Genomic DNA, 12,563 nt, shown 5'->3' on the forward strand with positions numbered 1-12,563 from the left:
GGGAATTTAATATTTTTTGTTCTTGCATTAAATAACTGAGCCTATATTTGGGATGGGGTGTGGTTGGCTGAATGAATAATGCCCTCCTACCAAAGATGCCCACATTGTAATCCCCAGAACCTATGGATATGTTACCTAATGTGGTAAAGAGACTTTGCAGATGGACTTAAATTAAAGATGTTGAGATGGGAGATTACCCTGGACTGTCATTATGATATTATCACAAGGGTCCTTCTAAGTGAAAGAAAGAGGCAGGAGAGTCTGAGTAGGAGATGTGATGATGGAAGCAGAACTCAAACAGAGAAAGGTATTTGAAGGTGCAGATAAGGGGACGGAGTGGGCAGGAACTGCTGTGGATGGAGTAGGCAGGAAGTGCTGTGGATGGAGTGGGCAGGAAGGGGCCACGGCCAATGAACACAGCTGGAAAAGGCAAGAAAATCAATTTTTCTCTTCGAGCCTCCAGAAGGAGCACAGCCCTGCCAACTCATTTTAGACTTCTGACTCCTGAACTGTGAGATAATAACTCTGTGTTGTTTTGAGCCACCAAATTTGTGAAAATTTGTTACTGTCATAGGAACTAACACTCAGTGTGTACTGCAGGCTGCCCGCAGCCCTGAGCCCTTTCTTGACCCTGAGAACATTAGGATAAGGAACAGGAAGTGTGTCAAGACCTTCAGTTCCACTCTCTACTGGAACATGAATTAAGTTGTGCCATTATCTGCCCAATAACTGGCCCCCTCGGGGAGAATCCTGAGCAAATCTCACAGCGCTTGAATCCATAGCACTTCCTGCCCACCCCATCCCCTGATCTGCGTGGGCCTAGTCTCCGTGCACACAGACTCCCATCTTGACACCCACTCCAGCAGCCTGCTGCCCAGAGCATGTCTCAGGCCTTAGCAATCCTACTTTTCAGTAGGAGAAACCATTCTGTAAGAACTGGAATTGAGAAGAGAGATATATAGTTTCAGAATCATATGCCTCTTGGTTGTTAAAATAAAACTGGATTTTGAAGAAGAGTAGCAGTGACAGAACACCTCAAAAGGATGTGAATTTCATGTCAGCAACATTGCCAGTCCAACCTCACTTTGCCTTTGATTTATGTGAAAGAAAAATTAACCTCAATCAGCATTGCCCTGTTTAAGACTTCTGGGGTTTTCCTTAGAGCTGAATCAATAAAGAAAGGCCTAATGGCTTCAGAGCAAATTGATAGAAATTTTATTTCAAGTCTGACAGTTAAAGCAAAGCCATTATAAGTAGCTTGTTTACCCTCAAGGAAAACTTAGATATAGACATGTGGTGAGTTCAAACTGTTCTTCAGGAATGAGAAAGGCTGAGATTCATTAAAATAATAACCATGATGATAATGATAACTGCCATTCATCGGACATCAACTACAATGCCAGACACAGAAGTGCATTCCTTACAAGCATCATCTTGAGTCCTTGCAACAATTCCAAATAAAGTAATTGATATTATCTTTACATATGAGAAACTTGAGATTAAATACTTTGCTTAAAGTTGCACAGATAGAATATGGAAGGGTGTGTAATATTTACATGACAGATAAAAGTCACTTTGTTTTATTCACATGAATAATTTATAATGTGCATTTTTCTAAAGACTACCTACTACTTCGGTTTTCTCTTACTTCTGTCACTTATATTTTTATCTTCAGATGTTACATGACTATGTGATGTTTCCCCAAAATTCCAAGAAGCAATGGTAGACATCTGTGGTTCTTGCCTGTTTGGCACTCACACCCACTTCAGGTAATAAATAGCACCTCTGTGCACCCTCAATCCAGATGACTAAAGTGGGCCTACCCCATCTCCTGGCTCCAGAGCTGGGAATTTTGGTTAGGATTTTGGGTCTGGATTTTGACTGGGTCTAGCCAATCAAAGAACTGTATTACCCTGGCACAAGGTGACTGTTTCCAAGATGATCCTATAACCTTGCAGGGTAGAATAATTGTTACCCAAACTTTTGATGGAATGCATAAGAAAAGTCTTTTGCATTTGTCTTTCCATTGGAGTTACTCAAATGATGAGGCAAAAGCTCCTACAGACAAAGAGATAACCTACCTGAATTTGTAATTAGCACAGAGAAAAGGAGCACCAAGTGATGAAAAGAGGCAAATTCCTGAAGATCTGTTTGAACCCCTGGATCCACCTGTGCCTGAAGTCACCTAGACTTCTTCATTTAATGTCCTAATAAATATCTATTTTTTCTTTATCTCATATTAATCAAAAAATTCTAACATGGAGTATACTTTCCCTTTGAAGATGAAGGAAGTGGGCCATGAGTCAAAGAACGTGTGTCCTCTAGAAGCTGAGAATGACTTTCAGCAGGCAGGAAGAAAATGAGAACCTCAGTCCTCCAACCACAAGGAACTGCCAACAACCTGAGAGCCATATTCTCCCCTGGAGCCTCCAAAAAGAAACAGACTGCTGGCATCTTGATTTCAGTCTAATGAGACCCACACCAGGCTTCTGACCAGCAAAATATAAGATAACAAATTTGTGTTGTTTCAAGTCACTACATACGTAGTGATTTGTTACAGAAGAAATAAAAAATTAATATGGATTCTAATCACTATATTTGTCTTGGAGAGTCTGGAGACTCAGACAATACCACCCAGAGTTCTTTTGGAAAAATTATCTGGGCTTTGGGGAAGGAAACTTTGGTCCTGAACTTCAGGTTGATGATGTTAGCACACTCACACCAAAAGGGAGGCTAGGAGGAGAGGCTGCAGAAGTATAATATAGAGAAGGTAGGGATCTTAGGCTACCAAAATATGGCAAACATGTGCCCATTTTGTGTTACTGAGCAATCACTGGCGAGGAATATGTTTGCTGTGTTACTCTTGGGCTTTGGCAATTATGTTCGAAATTCCTAATGTGGTATGAGTAAAGAAAAAGCAGGACATTGGACCCTTAGAGGTCCAGAAAGCATTCATTGGTAATGGAAATACTTCCCTCCGACACTGTTGGTACCAACAGTAGAAGTTCTGATGGCAAGTCAAAGTATTGATAGGGAGAGAGAACACCAAGACTACTGAATAGAAGTAGCAGGAGCAGCAATAACAGTGACTGGGCTGGGGTGATCTAAGCTGAGTTGTAGCAGCCACTGAGAAAGAACATGGGGTCCCCAGGGCCCACTCAGTGAGAGAAGAAGAAAGGAGAGTGCTGGGATCCCAGTGAGAATTCTGGAGAAGGGATGGGGAAAGTCAAGGAAATAACTGTTGCAATTATTGTAGAAATTCTAAGTGTTCCCAAGGGCCCCACGGTCTGGCAATATAAGGGTTACCATGCACACTAGTTTATATCCACTGAGACTTCTCAGAATGTTCTAAATGAGCTTATGTCCCTTTCTTCAAGGATGTTGTTGCCCTCCGGATGATGCCTCAGAGGCCCTATCAAGGTCCCTCATTCAAGGCTCATGATAATGATTTTATACTACAATAGCCAAACACCAAGGTTTAAAACACACGACTCACTTGGCTGATTGGACACAATGCAGAGAAGGCCTAGGTACTTCTGGCAAGATATTCCTTCTACTTCTCCATTTACCTGGCTTCTGACGTCTTCTGAAGGGAATTAATCGGGGATTCTGAAGAGACTTAATCATAAATCTCTGAAGAAAGTACTTGAGAAAAAGAAATGGAGCTTATAAAGTGGAAATCTCCAGAAAGATATTCTTTTCTTCATTCAAGGAAAGTTACATTTATTACTAAAGCACCCAAGTCAGCTTTCTTTCTTAAGTAAATCACTGTTTCTTTTCTTTCTTTTTTGTAATGAGCTGTTTATACTTTTAAAATAAAAGGTGATGTCTTTAGAAAGTTTGTATTTTTGAAATCCTGAGAATAATTGAATTATTGATTTAACTTTTTAGGAATACCAGAACCCTATTTAAAGGTAATTCTGGCCCTGGTATGTGATCAGAAGCCTGTCGGGGGATGAGGGGCAAGAGGAGGGAGAGCATTAGGACAAATACCTAATGTATGCGGGGCTTAAAACCTAGATGACGGGTTGATGGGTGCAGCAAACCACCATGGCACGTGTATACCTATGTGACAAACCTACACTTTCTGCATATGTATCCCAGACTTAAAGTAAAATAAATAAATAAAAAGAACTTACAAATGAAATGCTCCTCGTTTTTCCCTGTGTCATCAGCTTTAGCGCTTATTTTATGTAATCAGTCTGTAAGCTCCATGAGGACAGTTTTATTCATTGCTATTATCTTCTAGAACTGTCAAATGTGTGAAGGTGAAACAGATAAACATTAGTATCAAATATAGCAACTTGAACAGGGGTTGGCAAGAGGCTAAGTATATTGGATAAACATATTGAATGGATGGCCCTTGTGTTAAGAAAAATTTCCAAGAAAAAAATTTAAAAACCATCTTTCACCAAAGCGTTTAATAGGGGAAGCCCTTCCTATATCAACCTTCCTATCATTAATAATGACTATGAAATCTCACTGGGTCCCTGGATGTGTTTTATGTACTTATAAACAGTAAAGCATTAACAAGAAAAAATAAAGGCACTTCTAGCTATTCATACTTTGATATTACATGTGTCAAGACAGAAACAACAGAGAAATTAATAATTGTGTTAGAAAAAAACAAGAATTCTTTGGGACCTAAACATACTGTGTACTGAGGAATCATAAGGAATTCATAAGGATAAATACTATGGTTTTAAAAGTCATAGCTTATCTGTTTTATTCACACATTCTTTTTCTTATTCATACACAGCTATAATGCCTCTACCCATTAATGACTCAATTGAGCTGATTGCAGATAATCTATAAAATGGAAGCTTGTGGTCTCTTGATATACACAACTTGGAAGAAAGGATTCTAGTTCATATTTCTTACAGCAGCCTGAGCTTGGGAAATTTTGAAGAAGACAACGAAAAGAGTTTTTTCTACAAAGCTATATTTACTTTTATTTGTTTATCTTCCTTGCTACTTAATTGAAATGTGAACAGAAGATAATTCGATTCCTTATTTACCAATAGATGTCTACCAAACAGAAAACAATGACAGGTCCTTCCTAAGCCACAGTGTTCTCTGAGCTGAGAAGGGCAGTTAATTGCATTCACATAAATTATCCAGTGGTAAATAGCAATGCACAACCTTTCTTTGATCCCTAAGATTAGTTGTTCTTTGTGATTCTGAGAAGTAGCAATCAATAAGGCTAATAACATACAGTAACCCAATGTGGGTTTTTCTGCTCTTTGCTTTTCTTAACAAGTAAGGGCTAGAATTTAAAGTGACATTAAACAAATGTTGCTCATTAAACTCTTGCAGTAGAGACAGATAAACAATTCTGTGGAGAAATTCTGTTCTGTGAATTGCTTTGATTCCTGGGTTTATAAGAAGTCCTTTTATATGATATCAGGAGATTGATTTTTAAAATATTTTAGGAGTCGTCATTTTCTTACCAGCCAGCCTTTCTTTCTACTTGTGAAGAGCTGCTAACAAAAACAATAAAACTACCACAGAACAACAAAAAAACAGGAATTTGGATTTCATGAAATCTCTAATTTCAGCTTTGGTTGCCTAATGGTGGAGAGAGTGTCTAAGATGACTTAGAGAATTGAAGACGTGGAAAGGACGTTGACATCATCTGCCCTGTGCTCTCCCCCCGACACCCCACAGACCTACTCTCTGGGCAAAGAACTTGCCTTGTTTGCTCTTCACTGAACTTCATTACAAAAGAGGAAGTCAAGGCCCAGAGAGTATGAAGTGACCATCATCACTCCACTGACTACTAAGACAACAGGACTTCTAACTTCCTGTTCAATTTTCATTTCCTGCATCTACGGTCCCTGGAGGATGCAAAGGGTCAGATCAAAATACAAATAATGATGTTGATATAATGTTAGGACTAGAAGGAATGTAGACATCTAGTCCAACTCCCATATTTTTGGGGTGAAAAATATGAGACTCAGATAGACTGTGACTTGTCTGAGATCAGATGCCTTGTCAGAGGAAAAGCAGAACTCAGTGGTACTGTGCCCCGACCACCATCACCATCAATGGTCAACAGGCTCTATGTAGTGTGACCTGAAAAAGTGAGGCCAGCTCCAGGGACCTCACTGTCTCTGTCATTTTCTTGTGTCTCATAGAGTTCTGTGTAGGTGACTTTCTCCAAATGGAGTAAGGCAAACTATTTCAAAGGTCCAAATAATGAAAATCTGCAAGACATTCCTAAATTCCTTAACTTAATAATGTCATACAATTGACCTTTGGAAAGAAACACAGTAACCTGCCTGTCATGTCCCCCTGCCTATGGTACTTGAAGGAACAAAGCCATCTTCTGCCCTAACTTGGGGTTAAACCTCACAGTTACTTTGTAGATATCCCAACAGAAAATAGAAGTTATGATGTACCATTGGAGTACAACTCCAATAGGACACTTTTTAATTAAGATAGAAAACATGTCCCTGAGGAGAGGCAATTGTTTAATGGATCAAGAGAGGCAGACTGTTGCTTTTCTTTGTGAATTTTATTTAACCTATAGTCTACATTTTCAATAGGAAGAACAGTGAAATACACATTACTAGACTCTCAAACTTGGCAGGGCATTTGGGAGCCTTGGTGAGAAAAATATTAAGTAGATTTAATAGGGATAGCTTTATAATTGGGTACTAAAGACTAATCTTGTCAGAGCCAAGCTCTTTAGACTCCCTGCCACATTTACTTGATACCCCAGGATATGTATATGTTTGCCACAATGCCTCTGGAAATTTTAATTCTTAATTCATTTACAAGCCCTGCTCTCTGCAAAGCAAATAATAATAACAATAACTGCTATTAAATGAGTTCTACTTATATGCTAGGCACTGGGCTGTGTGCTATTTCCAGTCTCACAAGAATAAGACCAGTCATAAGACCTACACAATAGGTCTTATGATGCACCCTTTATAGGTGATAAGTCTCAGAAGTCCAGAATTTGCCTAAAGTCACACATGTAAGGTAAGGACAGAGATTACTTCCACTTGTGTCTCAGTTGACTCAGGGGATCTTTACAGATTTCTCCTCTCTTCTAACCCTATTTTGGCTTACAGTCCCCATCCTCTGGCTATATTACATCTAAATTGAAGGTTCGAAAATGACGTCCACCCTCAGAGAAATTGCTGTTGCTCTAGCCTTGGAGATAGCTTCCTTTCTTTTTATTGTTCAGGTTGAAATAACAAAGAGCTGGGGAAGTTGTGCATTTCACTTAAGCTGCAACCTACATTTTCAATAAGAAATACAGCAAAATCCACATTCCTAGACTCTCCGACTCAGCAGGGCATATGGGGACCCTGATGAGATAAGCATTTGAGTGGGTTGAAGAAGATGTTTGAGCAAAGGAAAACTTAGAGATTGAAGCTTGACACTCCTTAATCAGAATAATATTCAAATCCAAAAAAAAGTGGAGCAAAAATAAGTACTAACTTTGGGATAGAGTGGGAGAAGGAAACAATAAGATTAAAAAGGTTTTAGAAATACGAAGTAAGATAGAAGGAATGTAGGAGGTGATGAGGGTAATAGTGTGGTTGGCAGGGTGGAGTTTTGGTATAATTTTAAGTGTATACCTAATAAGATTTAAACATGAGCTGTCAAAGGAGTCATTTCTAGGTTAGAATAAGGTATATACAGAGACTCAGGATCAGAGATTTATTACTGTCTCTTAACTCCTTTTAAAATATTACATAATTATGTGGACTCCCTCTGCTATAGAAATTGACCTACCCTTCACAATAACATAGAAGTTAATCTTGTCCATGGTTATTCAACAATCCTGTAGCATTGACACATTGCCCAAGAGAAATTAGGCCTTATGTTTTTAGTGAGATTAATCATTGAGTTGGTTCATATATTAAATCAGTGAAGAAATAGTATTTCTGAATCCAGTGCCTTTTCTCTCTGATTCTAGTGATGCATTAAACTGTTATCTTTACCCTTACAGGAGTGGGCCTATTGACTCTCAAAGGCAATTATAGATTGGAATGGACTAAAAGGTAAAGAGTACATGCATTGTAACCTATGAGTGAAAAACGTATAATGTCTGTTTCCTGGGTTTCAACTATTAAGCAACATATTTAAAAATATTGTTACTGTTCACTCTAACCTGTGCAGGCTTCATTACTCTTGTAACTATAGATTTTTTGTCTGTTGGTTTGTTTTGAGACAGGGTCTCATTTTGTCGCCCAGGCTGGAGTGCAGTGACACCATCAAGGCTCACTGCAGCCTTGACCTCCCAGGCTCAAGGAATCCTTTCATCTCAGCCTCCTAAGTAGCTGGGACAACAGGTGTGTTCCATCACATCTGGCTATTTTTTTTAAACTTTTTTATTTCTTGTAGAGACAAGATTTCACCGTATTGCCCAGGCTGGTCTGGAACCCCTGGGCTCAAGCAATCCACCCACCTCAGCCTCTCAAAGTGCTAGAATTTCAGGTGTGAGCAACCGCACCCAGCCTGTAATTATAGTTTTTAAACTATGCATAGTTGTCAACAATGCTCTGAAATTGATATTTGCTATAGAGTAATAGATGATTAGATTAGATAGATAGATAGAAATGGATAGGCAGGCAAATACATGCATGCATCTGTGTAAGTCTTTGTGATATGTGCATATTTTATTATTTTGATCAAATTTTGATTAACTAAGATATATCTAGATTTTAGAATTTTTAAATACTCATCTCCAGGCTCATATCTGGCTATTTGTCATCTTTAGAAGTTTTTAGTATTAAAATCTCTTGCAAATTACAAAATTAGCCCATGTTGCAACAATCATGAAAAAATATTCAAAAGAGAAAACGAATAAACACTCTTGCCCCTGTGTCCCTCCATGCCTACCTACCAACCATCCCTACCCTGAGACAACCTTTCTTGTCTTTTTACTTCTTTGCATAGTAATCAGCTCAGGTTTGGGATAAGTCCATTTTTCTCAATGCCCTGATAATTTTAATGCTATTTTGTATCCATTTTTTGACAGAAACATGTTACCTCACATGTCCCAAAGGTTTACATGTATGCTCATGAAGTTCTAAAATTGAACAGCAAAGAGGTCCCTTTACAGTCTAGGAAGCCCTAGGAAGCTTCAATTTCTGTCACAAGAGCAATAGAATATAGGAGGAAATAAGTTCATCGGTTTTAAGTCTTCCTCCACTGACAATGTAGAGGATGAGGAGACCAACTCTTCCCATGGTTAAAATCTGGAGAGGGTCCTGAAAGAGAAAAAATTTATAAATCCTTTGATCTCATGGATCTTAACCTCGGTGGGTTAATAATGTCATTCAACCAGTCCGGAATAAAACATGTATTTCTTAACACTGCAAAGTAAGGTTACTCTGCACTCATTTTTATATTAGCAGGGTTTTTATTTTTTTAGATAAAAGTTGAAAAATACCGCTCCATGCCACATAGATTTTCCTTTCCTTCCTGTTATTGATTATTTAGTTGCTGGACAATACACACACAATCATTAAAAGTTCTACAGAAAATCAGTGTTATGTTACTCTTATCCCTTTGCATAATTTTCTCATTGTATTTTCCACAATGCCATTTCCGAGCTTTTTGCCCACTGTGAAGACTCTCCTTTAATACGCCCTGAAGCATCTATTTATACAGAGGCTTCTAAAGGTGCAGGTAAATATCTTTTAAATAACTTTATGCTCTGCATGAAATACCTGCAGGAAAGCCTAGAGATGACCACCGACAGTAAGATATTTGGCCAGATACTTAGAGAACGTACTTCACACAAGCAACAGTGACTGAGTTCAGTTGAGGATGCAAGGTAAATGTGACTGGATTCCTGTCATCAGGGGCTCACATCTATTGTTCTTGGCTTATGGAGAGTACAACAATATAGCACTTGATATAAGTGGGGATTAAGGGTGAGTTGAGAAAGAATTAGGAAGACGATTCATATTTAAGAAAGTAATATGAACAGGAGGTAACATGGCTGGGCATTATCACATAAATTAGCAGTTGGAAAATATTTTCCATAGAGGGCAAGATAGAAAATATTTTAGCCTATGCAGTCCCTGTCGTAACTACTCAACTCTGGTGTGTTCTAATTAAACTTCACTGACAAAAACAGGTGGCAGCTGGAGTTGGCCTGAGGGCCATAGTCTATTGACCCCTGACATAAATTATCACAGTTTCAAATTAGATGTCTGTTTAGAGGGTGATGCCATTAATAAAGAAGAAAATGGAAAGTAAGACAGGTTTCCTGAGGAAAAAAAAAAAATGGGTTTGAAATTAATAAATATTTTATTTAATATGAAAAATATTTCCTGAGCACTTCTAGGCATGAAATCCAGTGTCAAGGAGAAGGAAGTAGACAAAATATGAGCTCCACTCTAACGGAACTTGCAATCTATCATACAATGTGGTAAGATTATAAGATTATATCATACTGCCACAGTTTTAAGGACATATTGTGTACTAGAGTAAGCAAGCCATGAACAGGGACTCAATGAAGCGCCTCCATTCAAATCACTTTAGTCCACAAAGCCACTCATGATTCAGTGAGTTGGGGTGAGTAGGGCAGGTAGAAAAATATGGCAGTGAGTGCTGGCAAAGCGAGGATAGGTGGACTTGATGAGTTCTGAAGCATGCAGTTGGGAATGTGATGAGTAATCCAGGCAGATCAAGGCTAAATTGTTATCAGTGGTGAAAATCATACTTATCCCCTTCAGTGGAGTAGTGGAAGTTGGAACAGGGCATAAAACTTTAAGTGCAACAATATCATGGGGATATTGATGTTTTCGGTAAGCAGATCATCTACTTTAAACAGGGTGTGCTCTGTGTTCCAAAAGTTACCATTGTAGGAAGAGAAAAGGATGTGCCACTATGGTTTCCAGATGTTAGTGTTCAATCAGAAGAGTTTCCCTACATGTCAATTTTGTGGTTTTGATGAAGCAAGGGAATACAACTATCCCATTCCTAGAGAAGTTGAAAGAAAAAGAGAAATGTCATTATAATTATCCAGTGCAATGATTTGAGTATTTGAAAAACATGTAGACTCAGAAAATATAATGAAAAATAGAGATAATATTTCCCCCATGTTCACATATACGAACAAAAATTTCATGTAAATCCAGAGAATCAAAAATCTATTAAAAACTATTAATTCCCTAGAAATTTGCATATGAGAGTTTGAGAAACTCCACCCACAGTATGTCAACTGGTTTTCATAGTCATCTCAGTTGATCTTCAGACCACAGACAACAGTTGACAGAGGTACCATTATCACTGCTGTGGAAAGATGAAGAAGCCAAGGGCCACAGAGACTAAACTTGCTGGAGATCATCAGACAACAGTGTATTAGAGCTGAATCTCTGAACACCGTGATCCCATAGCATAGTGGAACTCACACTTGCCTTCATGCTCTAGTGGTCTACCTGCAATCTGTGAGAAAGAGAATGGAATCATTCTTCTATAAAACAATTTGTATGACATTTTAACTGAAGCTTTCCCAAAAAGAAAATACTTTCTTTGGTCTTAAATATTGAAAAAGTGTGGTAGCCTAAACAGCATGCTCCCTTTCCCCAAAAATATCTATATTCTAATCCCCAGAGCCTGTGAATATGTTATTTTCCATTGCAAAAGACACTTTGCAAATGTGATTAAGTTAGTGATCTTGTGATGAGGTTATCTGGGATTATTCCAGTGAGCCTGAATAAAATCCCCAGGCTTCTTTATAAGAAGAACACAGGAAGCTCAGGCAGAAGAGAGGGTAATCTGATTATAGAAGCAGAGATTGGAGTGATGTAGTCACAAGCCAAGGAATACCAGCAGCTTCTAAAAGCTGGAAGAGACAAAGCACAGGTGCTTTCCTGGGGCCTCCTGAAGGAACCAGTCTTGCCAAACCCTCCATTTTAGCGCCATAGGCCTCATTCCAGAACTGTAAGAGAATAAATTTGTGCTGTTTTTAGCCACTAAGCTTCTAACTATGGTAACTGGAAATTAATACAAAAAGTGAAACCAAACTAAGTCATATTATTTAATATAATCAAACGCCTTTTTTTTTCTGAGCTCCACAAGAGCAGGAAGTTTTATATTCCAAGTACCTAGAAGACTGCCAGAAACAGAGTACATGCGCCACAAAAAATAAAATAAAGCACCCAATTCTTGGTAGTGACATGGCACTTCATTTTAAATTTGCCAAAGACAGCCGGGCGCGGTGGCTCACGCCTATAATCCCAGCACTTTGGGAGGCCGAGGCGGGTGGGTCACCTGAGGTCAGGAGTTTAAGACCAGTCTGACCAACATGGAGAAACCCCGTGTCTACTAAAAATAACAAAATTAGCCAGGTGTGGTGGCGCATGCCTGTAATTCCAGCTACTCAGGAGGCTGAGGCAGGAGAATTGCTTGAGCCCAGGAGGCGGAGGTTGCAGTGAGCCAAGATCACACCACTGCACTCCAGTCTGGGCAAAAAAGCGAAACTCTGTCTCAAAAAAAAAAAAAAAAAATTGCCAAAGACAGGCAAGTTTAAAATGCAGCTAGGGGACCATTTCCACAGGGAGAAAAAAGAAATGTTTTAAAATATTGTT

The sequence above is a fragment of the Theropithecus gelada genome, chromosome 5 (genome assembly GCF_003255815.1).
Source record: "Theropithecus gelada isolate Dixy chromosome 5, Tgel_1.0, whole genome shotgun sequence".
Lineage (NCBI taxonomy): Eukaryota > Metazoa > Chordata > Mammalia > Primates > Cercopithecidae > Theropithecus > Theropithecus gelada.